At 48.0% G+C, this 13,814-nt stretch overlaps 1 protein-coding gene and 3 long non-coding RNA genes across 6 annotated transcripts in view; 2 read left to right on the top strand and 2 right to left on the bottom strand.

The window, feature by feature from the left end:
* Positions 1-13,814, top strand: part of CACNA1A (calcium voltage-gated channel subunit alpha1 A) — a 307,938-nt gene that overhangs the window by 89,219 nt on the left and 204,905 nt on the right. The window lies entirely within an intron of this gene.
* LOC144336742 (uncharacterized) overlaps positions 1-13,814 on the bottom strand; it is a 171,959-nt gene that overhangs the window by 8,394 nt on the left and 149,751 nt on the right. The window lies entirely within an intron of this gene.
* Positions 1-13,814, top strand: part of LOC144336747 (uncharacterized) — a 36,866-nt gene that overhangs the window by 15,641 nt on the left and 7,411 nt on the right. The window lies entirely within an intron of this gene.
* LOC144336757 (uncharacterized) overlaps positions 2,292-13,814 on the bottom strand; it is a 58,840-nt gene continuing 47,317 nt past the window's right edge. The window contains exon 3 of the long non-coding RNA XR_013409081.1: positions 2,292-2,569. This is a non-coding gene — a long non-coding RNA (uncharacterized LOC144336757). The remainder of the gene's footprint in view (positions 2,570-13,814) is intronic.

The raw sequence follows: 13,814 nt of genomic DNA, 5'->3' as shown, positions 1-13,814 counted from the left end.
TAAGCAAAACATCATTATGTAGTGCATGACTGTACCATAAACTGCACGGCTTCAAACAAGGGAAATGTATTCTCTCACTGTTGTGGAGGACATAGGTCTGAAATCAGGGTGTCACCAGGGTCCCTCGAAAGGCTCCAGCGGAGGATCCTTCCGTTGGGTTTGGAGTTGCTTCACTCCAGTATCTGCCTCTGTGGTCACAGGGCCTTCTCCTCTTCCCTCTCCAAGTTCCCTCTTCCCCTCTGTCATAAGGATACATATGACTGCATTTAGGCCCCGCTCAGAAAATCCAGGAATAAAACTCTTGCCCTCGTATTCTTTTTTTTTCTTTTTAAGATGGAGTCTCGCTCGTTACCCAGGCTGGAGTGCAGTGGCGTGATCTCCGCTCACTGCAAGCTCCACCTCCCGGGTTCACGCCATTCTCTTGCCTCAGCCTCCTGAGTAGCCGGGACTACAGGCGCCTGCCACCACACCCAGCTAATTTTTTGTATTTTTAGTAGAAACGGGGTTTCACCGTGTTAGCCAGGATGGTCTCGATCTCCTGACCTTGTGATCCGCCCGTCTCAGTCTCCCAAAGTGCTGGGATTACAGGCGTGAGCCACCATGCCCGGTCTGCCCTCATGTTCTTAGCTAAATCATACCTGCAAATCATACCTGCATACCTTATTTTTTCTAAATAATGTAACATTCCAGGGATTAGGACTTCAACATAACTTCTGGAGGGTTCACTGTTCAGCCCACTACACCCAGAATGCACTTTGGAATTCAGGTTCTGACATCTGGGACTGCCTCCCACATACACGCACCACTACCTTGTCCTGAATACCTGAAGGGTCCTGCCCCCTCCTCCACTCCCCCAAATATTTGCAGTGGACCTGAGACAGCTGACTTCATGGAAGCTTCATTCCACTGTTCTGAGGACTTTTCATACATTAACAAATGTCTTCTCTCTACGGGGAAATCCACAGAGAAATCAAGACAGAGCAGGGTTAAATAACTCATCTGAGGAGGAACAGTAAGTGGCAGAGCCAGGATTCAAACCAACATGGTTTTGCACGGTTTTGACATCATTTGCAACACAAATATTGTCACAGATACCTTTTTGAGCATCTACTGTGCTAAAACCGCCAGGAAGGAAAAGAACATGGGGCCGGGAGAGCTCATGACAGGGGACAGGGCTGGCCATGGGGGTCTGCACCTTGGTGGAAGATGCTATGGTTCTCTTTTTCTTTTTCTTTTTCCTGAGACTCTGTCAGTGTCTGACTCAGCCACTCAGAGTCTCACTCTGTCACCCGGGCTGGAGTACGGTGACGAATGGCTCACAGCAACCTCCGCCTCCCGGGTTCAAGCGATTCTTCTGCCTCAGCCTCCCAAATATCTGGGTTTATAGGCACACGCCACCACAGCTAGTTTTTGTATTTTTAGTAGAGACGGGGTTTCACCCTGTAGGCCAGGCTGGTCTCGAACTCCTGACCTCGTGATCCGCCTGCCTCGGTCTCCCAAAGTGCTGGGATTACAGGCGTGAGCCACCACACCCGGCAACTATGGTTCTCTTTCAACTCCTTGTGCTGAAATTATTGCAGAAGCCCAGGCCAGTTCATCCCCAGGAAGTGAGGCATTTACATGCAGAGCTGTACAGGAGCAGAGAATCCATGACTGGTTGGATGGAGGCTGCCTCACTGCCTACAGAGTGGGCTCTGGGTGGATTGTTCTATTTGGGGAGCCAGCCCACCCACCAGTCTCAGCCCTTGGCGACTCTGTCCTGCTGTCACAGCAGCTGGACATTGAGAAACGGAGACATCACAGCCTTCCCTCCCTGTTCCTGCCCAGCGGAGTGGAAACCCCTCGGGACCCGCATTCCAAGCGTGCACCGCGGCACAGAGCTGCATGGTTAACACAGTGCTTCTCCTTCAGCCCTCCGGATGCGAGCTGACAGATTGGCAGCTGGCTGACTTCCAAGGTCCAGTGAGTTCTTGGCAGTCGCTTTCTGACCTGGACAAGTGGCTGCCACCTCCTGGAACATCAGGCTGCCCCCTTGGGGAGAGGGTGATGGTCTCTTTGGAAAGACTGTGAGCTTTGAGGTGGTCATCAAAAGCCATTCTTGGAAACTTTCTTTGAGCTGTGCTGTGCAATTTGGTCACCAGAATATCCGTATGTGGATATTAAATTGGTCTTGGGTTTTGTTTTGTTTGGATTGTGGCAAAATATACACAATAATCCTCCTGCCTCAGCCTCCCAAGTAGCTGGGATTACAGGCATGCACACCACACCCGACTAATTTTTGGATTTTTAAATTTGTTTGTTTTTGTTTCTTGGGATGGAGTGTAGCACTGTTGCCTGGGCTGGAGTGCAGTGGCGCCATCTCGGCTCACTGCAACCTCCGCGTCCCGGATTCAAGCAATTCTCTTGCCTCTGCCTCCTCAGTAGCTGGGATTACAGGCGCCCCCACCACGCCCAGCTGATTTTTTTATTTTTAGTAGAGACGGGGTTTTACCATGTTGGCCAGGCTTGTCTCGAACCCGTCTGCCTTGGCCTCCCAAAGTGCTGGGATTACAGGTGTGAGCCACCACGCCTGGCCAATTTTTGTATTTTTAGTAGAGACAGAGTTTCACCATGTTGGCCAGGCTGCTCTCAAACTCCTGATCTCAGGAGATCCACCACCTCAGCCTCCCAACGTGCTGGGATTACAGGCATGAGCCACCGCACACAGTCTAAATGCTGTGGCTCACATCTGTAATCCCAACACGTTGGGAAGCTGAGGCCAGAGGATTGCTTGAGCCCAGGAGTTTGAGACCAGCCTGGGCAACATAGGGAGACCCCAACTCTATAAAAAATAAAAATAAATTAGCCAGGCGTGGTGGTGCCGGCCAGTGGTCCCAGCTACTCGGGAGGCTGAGGCAGGAGGATCACTTGAGCCCAAGAGGTCAAGGCTGCAGTGAGCTGTGATTGTGCTACTGCACTCCAGCCTGGGTGACAGAGCAAGACCCAGTTTCAAAAAAATTAAATTAAGCGAAATTTAAAATTCTGTTTCTCACTCACACAGGCTGCACTTCAAGTGCTTAATCATCCCTTGTGGGTGGTGGCTATCATTTTGGACAGCACGGGTAGAGAATATTTTTATCAGTGTAGGAAGCTTCATCAGAGAAGACCGCTCAGAGGCCTGTGGGGACCAGCACAGTGCGGTAGAAAGACACAGCTCAGCTGGTGAGAGATTGGTCTTCTGATCCCAGATCTGTCCCTCACTTGCTGGGTGACCTTGGACAGCTCCCTTGGTCCCTCTGGAATTTTCTCATCATTGTAAAATCAGGAAATTGGCCTCAATGAATTCTGAGGCCCTGTTTTTGTGTTGTTTTGTTTTGTTTTGTTTTGTTTTGTTTGAGACAGAGTCTCGCTCTGTCACCCAGGCTGGAGTGCAGTGGCGTGATCTTGGCTCACTGCAACCTCCGCCTCCCAGGTTCAAGCGATTCTCCGCCTCAGCCTCTCCAGTAGCTGGGACTACAGGCGTGCACCACCATGCCTGGCTAAGTTTTGTGTTCTTAGTAGAGACGGGGTTTTGCCATGTTGGCCAGCCTGGTCCCAAACTCCCAACCTTGAGTGATCCTCCCGCCTCGGCCTCCCAAAGTGCTGGGATTACAGGCCTGAGCCATTACGCCTGGCCCCATCTACTTCTAAGTGTTATGACCCACTCAGCTCTGAAGACAAGGGAGGAGCATCCTCTCAGTCCAGCTCTAACATGCAGGAGCCTCTCACCCTATCCCCCAGGTCATAAAGGCAGGCGTGTTGCGAAGAGCACAGAATGGGCTGAGAGAAATATGCAGGGATTGCGTCTGTCTCCCTTCCTTCCACACGTTTCCTTGTCGGCACCACATGCCTCTATTCCGCGCCACACACACACCCGCCTTCTCTCTGTCTCAGAGGAAGGCAGGATCTTCCATCCCCCAAATCCTGCCCTGATTCCTACTCTGAAGCCTCTGCCCTGACTCTCTTAAGCTCCCTGGGAATGCAACCCATCTCCTATGCCCTCCTCATCGCAGTAGTTCCCACATTCCCCAAAATCGCTTTGGGAAAAGTCCCCCAGTGAGTAACCAGCTGTCCTACGTGGGCATCTCAGAACTTCTCTTTTGTCGTCGTTGTTGTTTGTTTTGCTTTTGTTTTGAGACAGGATCTCTCTTTTGCGCCCAGGCTCTAGTGCGGTGGTGTGATCTCAGCTCACTGTACCCTGGACCTCCCAGGCTCAGGCGATCCCCCGACCTCAGCCTCTGGAGTAGCTGGGACTACAGGTACACGCCACCACACCCTGCTACATTTTTTTTAGGACTTTTGGTAGAAATGGGGTTTCGCCGTGTTGCCCAGGCTGGTCTCTAACTCCTGGGCTCGAGCGATCCGCCCACTTTGGTCTCTCAAAGTGCTGGGACTACAGACATGAGCCACCGCACGCAGCAGAGCTTCTGTTTCTTGAGTGTGTTCTCAGCCATGCTGAGACATTTTCTCTTCTCAGCCTGATGATGCTTTTGGCTTGTGTTTCTTTGTTTTTAATTACGACTTCCCAGTCGCTGTCATGGGATCATGAGGGTCTTCTGTCCATCTAGATGATACCTTTTTTGTGCTACATATCTCTGACAGTCCCTGGTTTTTAAACCCTTATGGCTTTCAAAATACCATCCAAACGCCTTAATGTGACATATTGTCCTTCACTGCTATCTGCCTGCTTTTTTTTTTTTTTTTTTTTTTTTTTTTTTTTGAGACAGAGTCTTACTCTGTTGCCCAGCCTGGAGTGCAGTGGCGCAATCACAGCTGACTACAGCCTCGACTTCTTGGGCTCAAGCAATCCTCCTGCCTCAGCTTCCCTAGTAGCTGGGAACACAGGCATGCACCATCATGCTTGGCTAATTTATTTTTATTTATTTTTACAGAGAGGGGGTCTCCCTTTGTTGCCCAGGCTGGTCTCAAACTCCCGGACTGAAAGCTCATTGCAGTTTCAACTTTTTCCCTGGCTCAAGGATCCTCTCACCTCAGCCTCCTGAGTACCTGGCACTATAGATGTGCACCACCACACCTGGCTAATTTTTATATTTTTTATAGAGATGGGGTCCCACTATGTTGCCCAGGCTTCTACCTGCTTTTATCTCACCTTCCACTCTTCCATCCTTCCTTTCTTTCCTTTTATTTCCCTTCCCTTCCTTTGCCTTCCTTTTCTTTCTTTCTTTCTTTCAAGACGGAGTCTCGCTGTGTCACCCAGGCTGGAGTACAATGGCAAAATCTCAGCTCATTGCAACCTCTGCCTCCTGGGTTCAAGCAATTCTCCTGCCTCAGCCTCCTGAGCAGCTGAAATTACAGGTGGCTGCCACCACGTCCGGCTAATTTTGGTTTTGGTTTTTTTTTCAGTAGAGACAGGGTTTCACCATGTTGGCCAGGCTGGTCTGGAACTCCTGACCTCCGGTGATCCTCCCACCTCAGCCTCCCACAGTGTTGGGATTATAGGCATGAGCCACCACGCCTAGCTTTTTTTTTTTTTTTTTTTTTTTTTTTAAAGACAGGACCTTGCTCTGTCACTCAGGCAGGAGTGCAGTAGCACCATAATCCCTTACTGCCGCCTTGACCTCCTGGGCTCAAGGGATCCTCTTGCCTTGACCTCCCTAGTAGCTGGGATTACAGGCATGCACCACTACGCTGGCTAATTTTTAAAACTTTTTGTAGAGATGGAGTCTTGCTAGGTTGCCCAGGCCGGTCTCAAGCTTCTAGGCTCAAGCAATCCTCTTGCCTGTGCCTCCCAAAGCACTGGGATTACAGGCAAGAGCCCCCACACCTGGTCCTAACCCACTTTCTGAACTTGCAACCTCGCCATGTTCTCCTGACTGATATTTAAGTCACATCATGACGTGTCCCACTTCAGAAATGCCTAGCAAATCAGTGGACCCTTTCTACCGAACAAACGTTATTTTTTAAATATTTATTTTAGAGTAATTTAGACTTTTAGAAAGGTTGTAGCTGGGCACAGTGGCTCACGCCTATAATCCCAGCACTTTGGGAGGCTGAGGCAGGTGGATCACCTGAGGTCAGGCGTTCGAGACCAGCCTGGGCAACATAGCGAAACCTTGTCTCTACTAAAAATACAAAATTAGCCAGGTATGGTGGCACGCACGTGTAGCCCCAGCTACTCGGGAGGCTGAGGCAGGAGAATTGCTTGAACCCAGGAGGCGAAGGTTGCAGTGAGCTGAGTTTGTGCCACTGCACTCCAGCCTGGGTGACAGAGTGAGATTCCATCTCAAAACGAAAAAAAAAAAAAGAAAAGAAAGGTTGTAATGATAGTACAAAGAGTTCCCATATACCCTGCACCCAGTTTTTCCTGTGGTTTGTAACTTATATTATCACCATATACTTGTCAATGCTAAGGAATTGCTGGGTGCAGAGTGGCACATGGCTGCAGTCCCAGATACTCAGGAGACCGAGGCAAGAGGATATCGCTTGAGCCCAGGAATTCAAGTCTAGCCTGGGCAACACAGTGAGACCCCTTTTCTGCAAAAGAAATAAAACAAATAAAACATTTAAAAAAGAATGCACTGGAGGCAACGTGGAAACAAGGACCTCATTTGGGAGTCTGCAATGTTCTGAGCAAGCAGTGATGGAGGCCTCAAGTCAGGGCTGTGGTCATGGAGGTGGGGAGGGGTGGTTAGTTTCACTATCTGTGTTGACTTAATTTTAGATTTGCAGACTCAATTGAGTATGAACTTTAAGAGAAAGAGAGTGGCCAGGCACGGTGGGTCACACTTGTAATCCCAGCACTTTAGGAGGCCCGGGGGGAGGGCCACTTGAGCCTAGGAGTTCGACACCAGCCTGGGCAACATAGTGAGACCCTTGTCTCTACTAAAACAATGTTTTAAATTAGCCAGGCATGGTGATGTGTGCCTGTAATCCCAGCTACTTGGGACAGTGAAGCAGGAGGATCACTTGAGCCCAGAAAGTTGAGGCTGTAGTGTGCTGTGGTTGCGCCATTGCCCTCCAGCCTGGGAGACAAAGTGAGACCCTGTCTCAAAAAGAGAGAGAGAGAAGTCAAGGAGGACCCCATATTTTTTGACATGGTGTATTAGTCTCTTCTCACACTGCTAATAAAGACATACCTGAGACTGGGTAATTTATAAAGGAAAGAGGTAGAGAGTAAATAAAGGAAAGAGGTAGAGAGTAAATAATAGTGGTGGATGTTTGTGGAAATTCTCTTCTAATGTTTTTCTATTTTTATGGTTTATCAAGGACAATTTATGTTTTTACGGTTTACCACAAACAAGTTCTAATTTATTCAATAATTATTTGTGGGTAGGCCGGGTGCAGTGGCGCATGCCTGTAATCCTAGCACTTTGGGAAGCCAAGGTGGGAGGATCGCTTGAAGTCCTGATTCACTTCTGAGCTTGAATCAGGAGTTCAAGATCAGCCCGAGCAACATGCAAAACACTGTCTCTACACAAAGTACAAAACTAGCCAGGCATGGTGGCATGCACATAGTCCCAGCTATTCGGGAGGCCAAAGCAGGAGGATCATTTGTGCCTCAAAGGTGGAGGCTGTAGTGAGCCAAGATGGAGCCACTGCACTCCAGCCTGGGTGATAGAATGAGACCCTGCCTCAAAAAAAAAAAAAGTCTTATTCTTATGCTTATTATTTGAGGAGACATTTACTTTGTACCAGGTGCTATGCTAGATGCTGGAGATATAGACATCAACAATGACAAGGCTAAGTGCCTGCTGTGTTTGTATTTTGAGTTTAATAAAAGACATCACACAGACACACAACACACACACACACAGGATTGTTAAAGGATCAACCATTTCACATGTGAAGATCAGGAATGATATTCATCTCCCGCCTTACCATGTCTCCTACCATGACCTCATCTTCCTCTTGCCGCATTTTAAATCTTTATACCTCGACTCCCAGAACTCTCTTCGCCTCACACCCTATCACAATGTCATCCCTACCCCGTGGCCAGTACTCCATCATTTGGGAAAGCAAAGTTCCAAAGAGTCAAGATTGTATCAATGGACCTGTCTCTATGGCAACAGTCATGAATGAGCCAAGCAAGGTAACCCTGGAGATGGCGTGAATGAGAAAGTGGCCTGTTGCCACGGAGACGTGCTGAATGGGAAGGCCCCCACGAGCCGGGCTACGTCATGAAGCTGAAACAGTCAGCATGAAGTCGGTATGTCTATTTTCAACTCGGAATTACAAAAATACATTTTAATAGAGCTCATGACCCATCTCTTTCCTCGTGCCTGCCTCCCACCCCACTCTTCAGCCTTCATCCTACAACACAATCGAGCCTCACCAGGAATCCTTCGAACCCCTCAAGGACACCTTGGGGACTGTTCCTTCAGTACACAGTCCTGTCCCTGGGCTGAAATGGTATTCCTTACTGTCTCCCCTTTGGCACCAACAGTATTCTTAAAAGCCATGAGCTTATGAGAAGAACATTAACTATGTTCTTTGGGGGCAGGAGCAGTTGCTCACCTGTGGACCAGCTCAGCTTGCACCTGTGAGAATGATCGCAATGAGTAGACCAGTTCTCCATCAAAGAATGGCCATAGCACCCCACACACAGTGGTATAATCTGATCATGCTGGTGTGTTGAACGTATAACGTTAGTGCCACATGGAAGGAATTTGTAAAAGGACTTAGTGCCTAGAAAGATACCTTTGAAGATCTTGGTATCTCTGAAATGTACCCAGGTTCCTTACATCCTGCTCAAAGTATCCCTACGTTTATTTCTTCATTTATTAGTTCTTTTGTTTCATCATATATATATTTTTGAAACAGGGTCTCACTCTGTTGCCCAGGCTAGAGTGCAGTGGCGGAATCGTGGCTCACTGCAGCTTCAACCTCCCCATCTCAAGCAATCCTCCCACCTCAGCTTCCTGAGTAGCTGGGACCACAGGCACAAGCCACCACGCCAGGCTAATTCTTGTAATTTTTGTAGAGACAGAGTTTCGCCATGTTGCCCAGTGTGTTAGTTTGTTCTCACATTGCTATAAAGAACTATCTGAGACTGGGTAGTTTATAAATAAAAGAGGTTTAATTGACTCACAGCTCCACAGGCTGTGCGGAAGGCATGGCTGGGGAGGCCTCAGGAAACTTGCAATCATGGCAGAAAATGAAGGGGAAACAAGCACATCTTCACATGGTGGCAGGAGAGAGAGAGTGAGGGGGAAAGTGTTACCAAACCAGGTCTCGTGAGAACTCACTGGCTGTCATGAGAACTGCAAGGGGGAAATCCGCCCCCATGATCCAATCACCTCCCACCAGGTCCCTCCCCCAACACTGGGGATTACAATTCAACATGAGATCTGGGTGGGGACAAAAAGCCAAACCATATCATCCAAGCTGGTCTCTAACTCCTGAGCTCAAGCAATCTGCTGGCCTTGGCATCCCAAAGTGCTAGGATTACAGACGTGAACCATAGTTATTAAGCATTGTTACAGCAAAGAGAAGCGTCATTACAGCATAACAATTGGAAGTCTCCATTGACGGAAGTCTCCGTCAACAAGAACTGTTGGATAAACTATGGTACACCCATCCCCTGGTGTGTTGTGAAGACATTACAGAAGGAAGAAGCAGATCTCTGGGTGTCAATAAGAGCCAGTACTTACAGAGTGTCTACTGCATACAAGGTACTGTTAAAAAATGAGTATTATCTCGTTTAATTCTTGTAACAAGCCTGTGAGGTGGATTCTTTCATATCCCCATTTTACAGAAAAGGAAATAGGAATCTCTATATGCAAGATATGTTATCAGGTGACAAAAGCAATTTTTGAATGATGCCACCATTTTCTTGTAAGAGCAAGTCTGGAAGATTCCATAAGAAATTAATAATTGTGTTTGCCTTTGTAGCGGCACCCTGAAAGATTTGGAGGTAGGTGTGGAAAGGAAACTTACTTTCCTGTGTTTTTCTGAATTTTGTACTGTCTACGCATTTTGTCTTCCACAAAACCAAACAGAAAATGGCCACTTGGTGCATTTTGTGTGCCAGGCATTCTTCTAGTCGAGAGAAGCACAGGAGAGCAAAATACTTTACTGACAAGAAAAATGAGGCATGGAGAAGTTAAGTGACTTGCCTAGGTGGCACAGCTGGGATTCCACATCATAGGGTTTATACAGGAAACAGGTAAACAGAGCTGTGAGCGTGCATGGGTATGTGTGTACACATGCTTACACGTGTGCATGCATGTGTGTGCGTGCGTGTGTGCGCATGCGTGTGTGTGCGTGCGTGTGTTGTTTGCGTGTGTGTGAATGTGCTTGTGTGTTGGGAGAGGGAAATGGCAAGAGAAAAACCTACAGAAGGTCAGCAGGAACCAACCCATGTTTTGAGGGGTTTGGACTTTATCCTAAAGGCACAAGGGAGCCACGGAAGGATTTAGACAAGGAGTGGTTGTGCTCAGATTTTTATTTAGAAGGATGACTCTGGCTGAAGGATGGTGGCCTAGAATACAGGCATATGTGAAGGACTCCTCCTGCCCTAGTAGGAGGATGCCCGCTCACCCTCTCTGCCCAGCACAGTATCAAAGGGCAGATTGGGTACAGAGGATTCTCACCAAGCTGTGTAGAACCCACTCCAACGCTGGAGAGTGGACGTTGAGTGCACCAGCCTCTCCTACTGCTCAAACCCTGAATTGAAGCTGTTCCACTAATATTAGGGATCAGATTCCCTTCTTTTTGTATGTATATGTACATTTTACATATATATGTACATTTTACATATATATATATATATATATTTTTTTTTTTTTTTTTTGAGACAGAGCCTCACTCTGTCACCCAGGCTGAAGTGCAATGTCGCGATCTTGGCTCACTGCAACCTCCACCTCCCAGGTTCAAGCAACTCTTGTGTGTCAGCCTCCCGAGTAGCTGGGATTACAGGCACCCACCACCATGTCTGGCTAATTTCTGTATTTTTAGTAGAGATAGGGTCTATGTTGGCCAGGCTGGTCTTGAACTCCTGAGCTCAAGCAATCAGCCTGCCTCAGCCTCCCAAAGTGCTAGGATTACAGGCGTGAGCCATCATGCCCAGCCTTCTTCTTCTTCTTCTTCTTCTTCTTATTATTATTATTATCATCATCATCATCATTATTTATAGAGAGATGGGATTTCACTGTGTTGCCCAGGCAATTCTAAAACTTCTGGCCTCAAGCGATCCTCCCTCCTCAGCCTCCCAGAATGCTGGGATTGCAGGCATGAGCCACTGCATCTGTCCAGATTTCCTTCTCCATAAAGCTGGGGAAGTCCATCCAGGCAATATCAAAGTCCCATTGGTGCTGATGTGGGTGCTGAGACCACATGAATGGATGCATTCTGACTCTGCCACGTCTCAGCTATGTGACCCTGGGCCAGTCAGCAAGTCCCTCTATAGCTCAGTTTCCTCATCTGTAAAATGGCACCAACAGTAGCCAACCCCAGCAAATACTGTGAAATACGCAGAACATCATTCGAATGGTGAGGATGATGAAGGTGCTATGTTCCCAGAACACCTGGGCTTGAACCAGCTCCCCTTGTTGCAAGCTGTGTGACTTGGGGCTCATGCCCAAACCTTTCTGGGCCTCATTTGTTTCATCTGTTCAGTGGGGATAATAGCACTCTTACTTCATAGAGTTATGGAGGATTTATTAAAATAATTGACATACAGCCCTTAGAACAGTACCTGACTCCTTGTAAGTGCTCACGCCTGTAATCCCAGCACTTTGCGAGGCCAAGGCGGGCAGATCACTTGAGGCCAGGAGTTTGAGACCAGCCTGGCCAACATGGTGAAACCCCATCTACTAAAAACACAAAAATCAACCAGTTGTGGTGGCAGGTGCCTGTAATCCCAGCTACTCAGGAGGCTGAGGCAGGAGAATCGCTTGATCCCGGGAGGCAGAAGTTGCGGTGAGCCGAGATCACACCACTGCACTCCAGCATGGGCGACAGAGTGAGACTCCGTCTCAAGTAATAGTATTAGTAATAATAATAATATCATTTTTAGCATCATTCTTACTAACGGTCTCTCACTCCTTGCCCTGCAGTTTTGCCTGTTTTCTTGGAATAACACTCTTCCACACCTTTCCCCTCAGGGATAGTCAGGTTTAGCATCGTGACCCATCCCTGGGGATGAGTTAGCTCATTTCTGGAAAGCACTTTGGAACTACAGGTGCATTGCAGGCTGGAGACATCACGGGACTTGTACCATATTTAAGCAACGCCAGATTCTTCTGCCTGGCACGGGGAGGACACAGAGGATATGGCCCTGGTGTCTTTTCTCTCTGCCTACCTCAGCTTTGCTCTGAACCGTTTTCTGTCCTGTTCAGGGCAGCCTGGGCCATTTGCCACTTTCAGCTTTCTCGGGCGAGGACGTCCTCCCTATGGCACACCTCTTAACACACACCTGGTGCTGTTGTTGAAAAGGCAACAATTGACTCCAGCGCCAGCACTGAGAGGCTTGACCTTAAAATTAGCAGGTGCCACTGGAAGATCGCTGTTAGCTCTTTTGACTGGAACACACCGTTCCCCAGGTGGCATGCGGCTGAATACAGTGCAGGGATTGGCTCTGCTCTCAGGTGGCCTGCTCCCCGCTCCTGAGCTCCAGGTGGAAGCTGTGATCATTATTTCTTTAACAGACACATATATAGCAGCATTAACTATAAGCCTTATTACTGTGTGTGTCTGTGTGTGTGTATATATATATATGTGCACATTTGTATGTGCACATATGTGCATACGTGTGCCTATGAACCTGTTCTGAGCACTTTACAAATATCAATGTATTTTATCCTCCCAACAACCCATTTTACAGATAAGACTGAGGCACAGAGAGGTTAAGTTACCGCCCCAAGATCACACAGCTGGAGAGTGGCGAGGCCAAGATTTGAACATATGTACCTTTGTACCATATGTACCAACTTTTTTATTTTCTTTTTGGGATACATTCTTGCTCTGTCATGCAGGCTGGAGTGCAGTGGCATGATCACGGCGCACTACAACCTCAGCCTCCAGGTTCAAGCTATCCTCCCGCCTTAGCCTCCCAAGTAACTAGGACCACAGGTGCACACCACCATGCCCAGCTAATTTTTACCTTTTTTTTTTTTTTTTTTTTTGCAGAGATGGGGTTTCCCTATGTTACCCAGGCTGGTCTAGAACTCCTAGGTTCAAGCAATTCCCCCACCTCAGCCTCCCAACATGCTGGGATTACAGGCGTGAGCCACTGCACCCAGGTCCTCCATCCTTACAAAGGTCGCCAAGCACAATCTTGTGAGCCTGGCCTTATCCACACCCATACACAACATGGTGTGTATTTTTCAAACAAAAACTGAACAAACACCTCTCGTTTGGGTTCCCCTCACACTTGTTCCAGGTTTATTGACTCTCTGTTGTGGGCCTAGACAAAGCAACGTCTGGAGGTCCTAGACCCAGGGACCAGACAGACTGGGTTCAAATCCTGGCTCCTCCACTTCTGTCCGAGTGCTCTCTCTGAACCTGTCTTTCTTCATCTATAAAAGGGAGATAATTTTGTAAAACTCATCACTTGGTCAAACTGCTTTGAGCATGCAGATGAGTTCATATGTATAAACCTCTTAGAATGTCCCAGGCAAAAAACAAGCACTTCATTCAGATCAACATTTATTTAGCATCTACTGTGTACCCATGACTATTCGAGGTGATGAGGAGACCCTCTGGTTCTTATGAGGCAGTGAGGTGGGGGAGGTTGGGAACCTAAACATTGACGATGGTGTGTTAGCAGGTGGGAAAAACAATAAAGTTGGGTAAAGGGAGTTTGGGAGTGCTGTGTTCAAGTCCTGGTCCTGTCA

The sequence above is a fragment of the Macaca mulatta genome, chromosome 19, assembly GCF_049350105.2.
Source record: "Macaca mulatta isolate MMU2019108-1 chromosome 19, T2T-MMU8v2.0, whole genome shotgun sequence".
NCBI lineage: Eukaryota > Metazoa > Chordata > Mammalia > Primates > Cercopithecidae > Macaca > Macaca mulatta.
The sequence above is the reverse complement of the archived record's forward strand: the minus strand, read 5'-3'. Positions and strand labels throughout refer to the sequence as shown.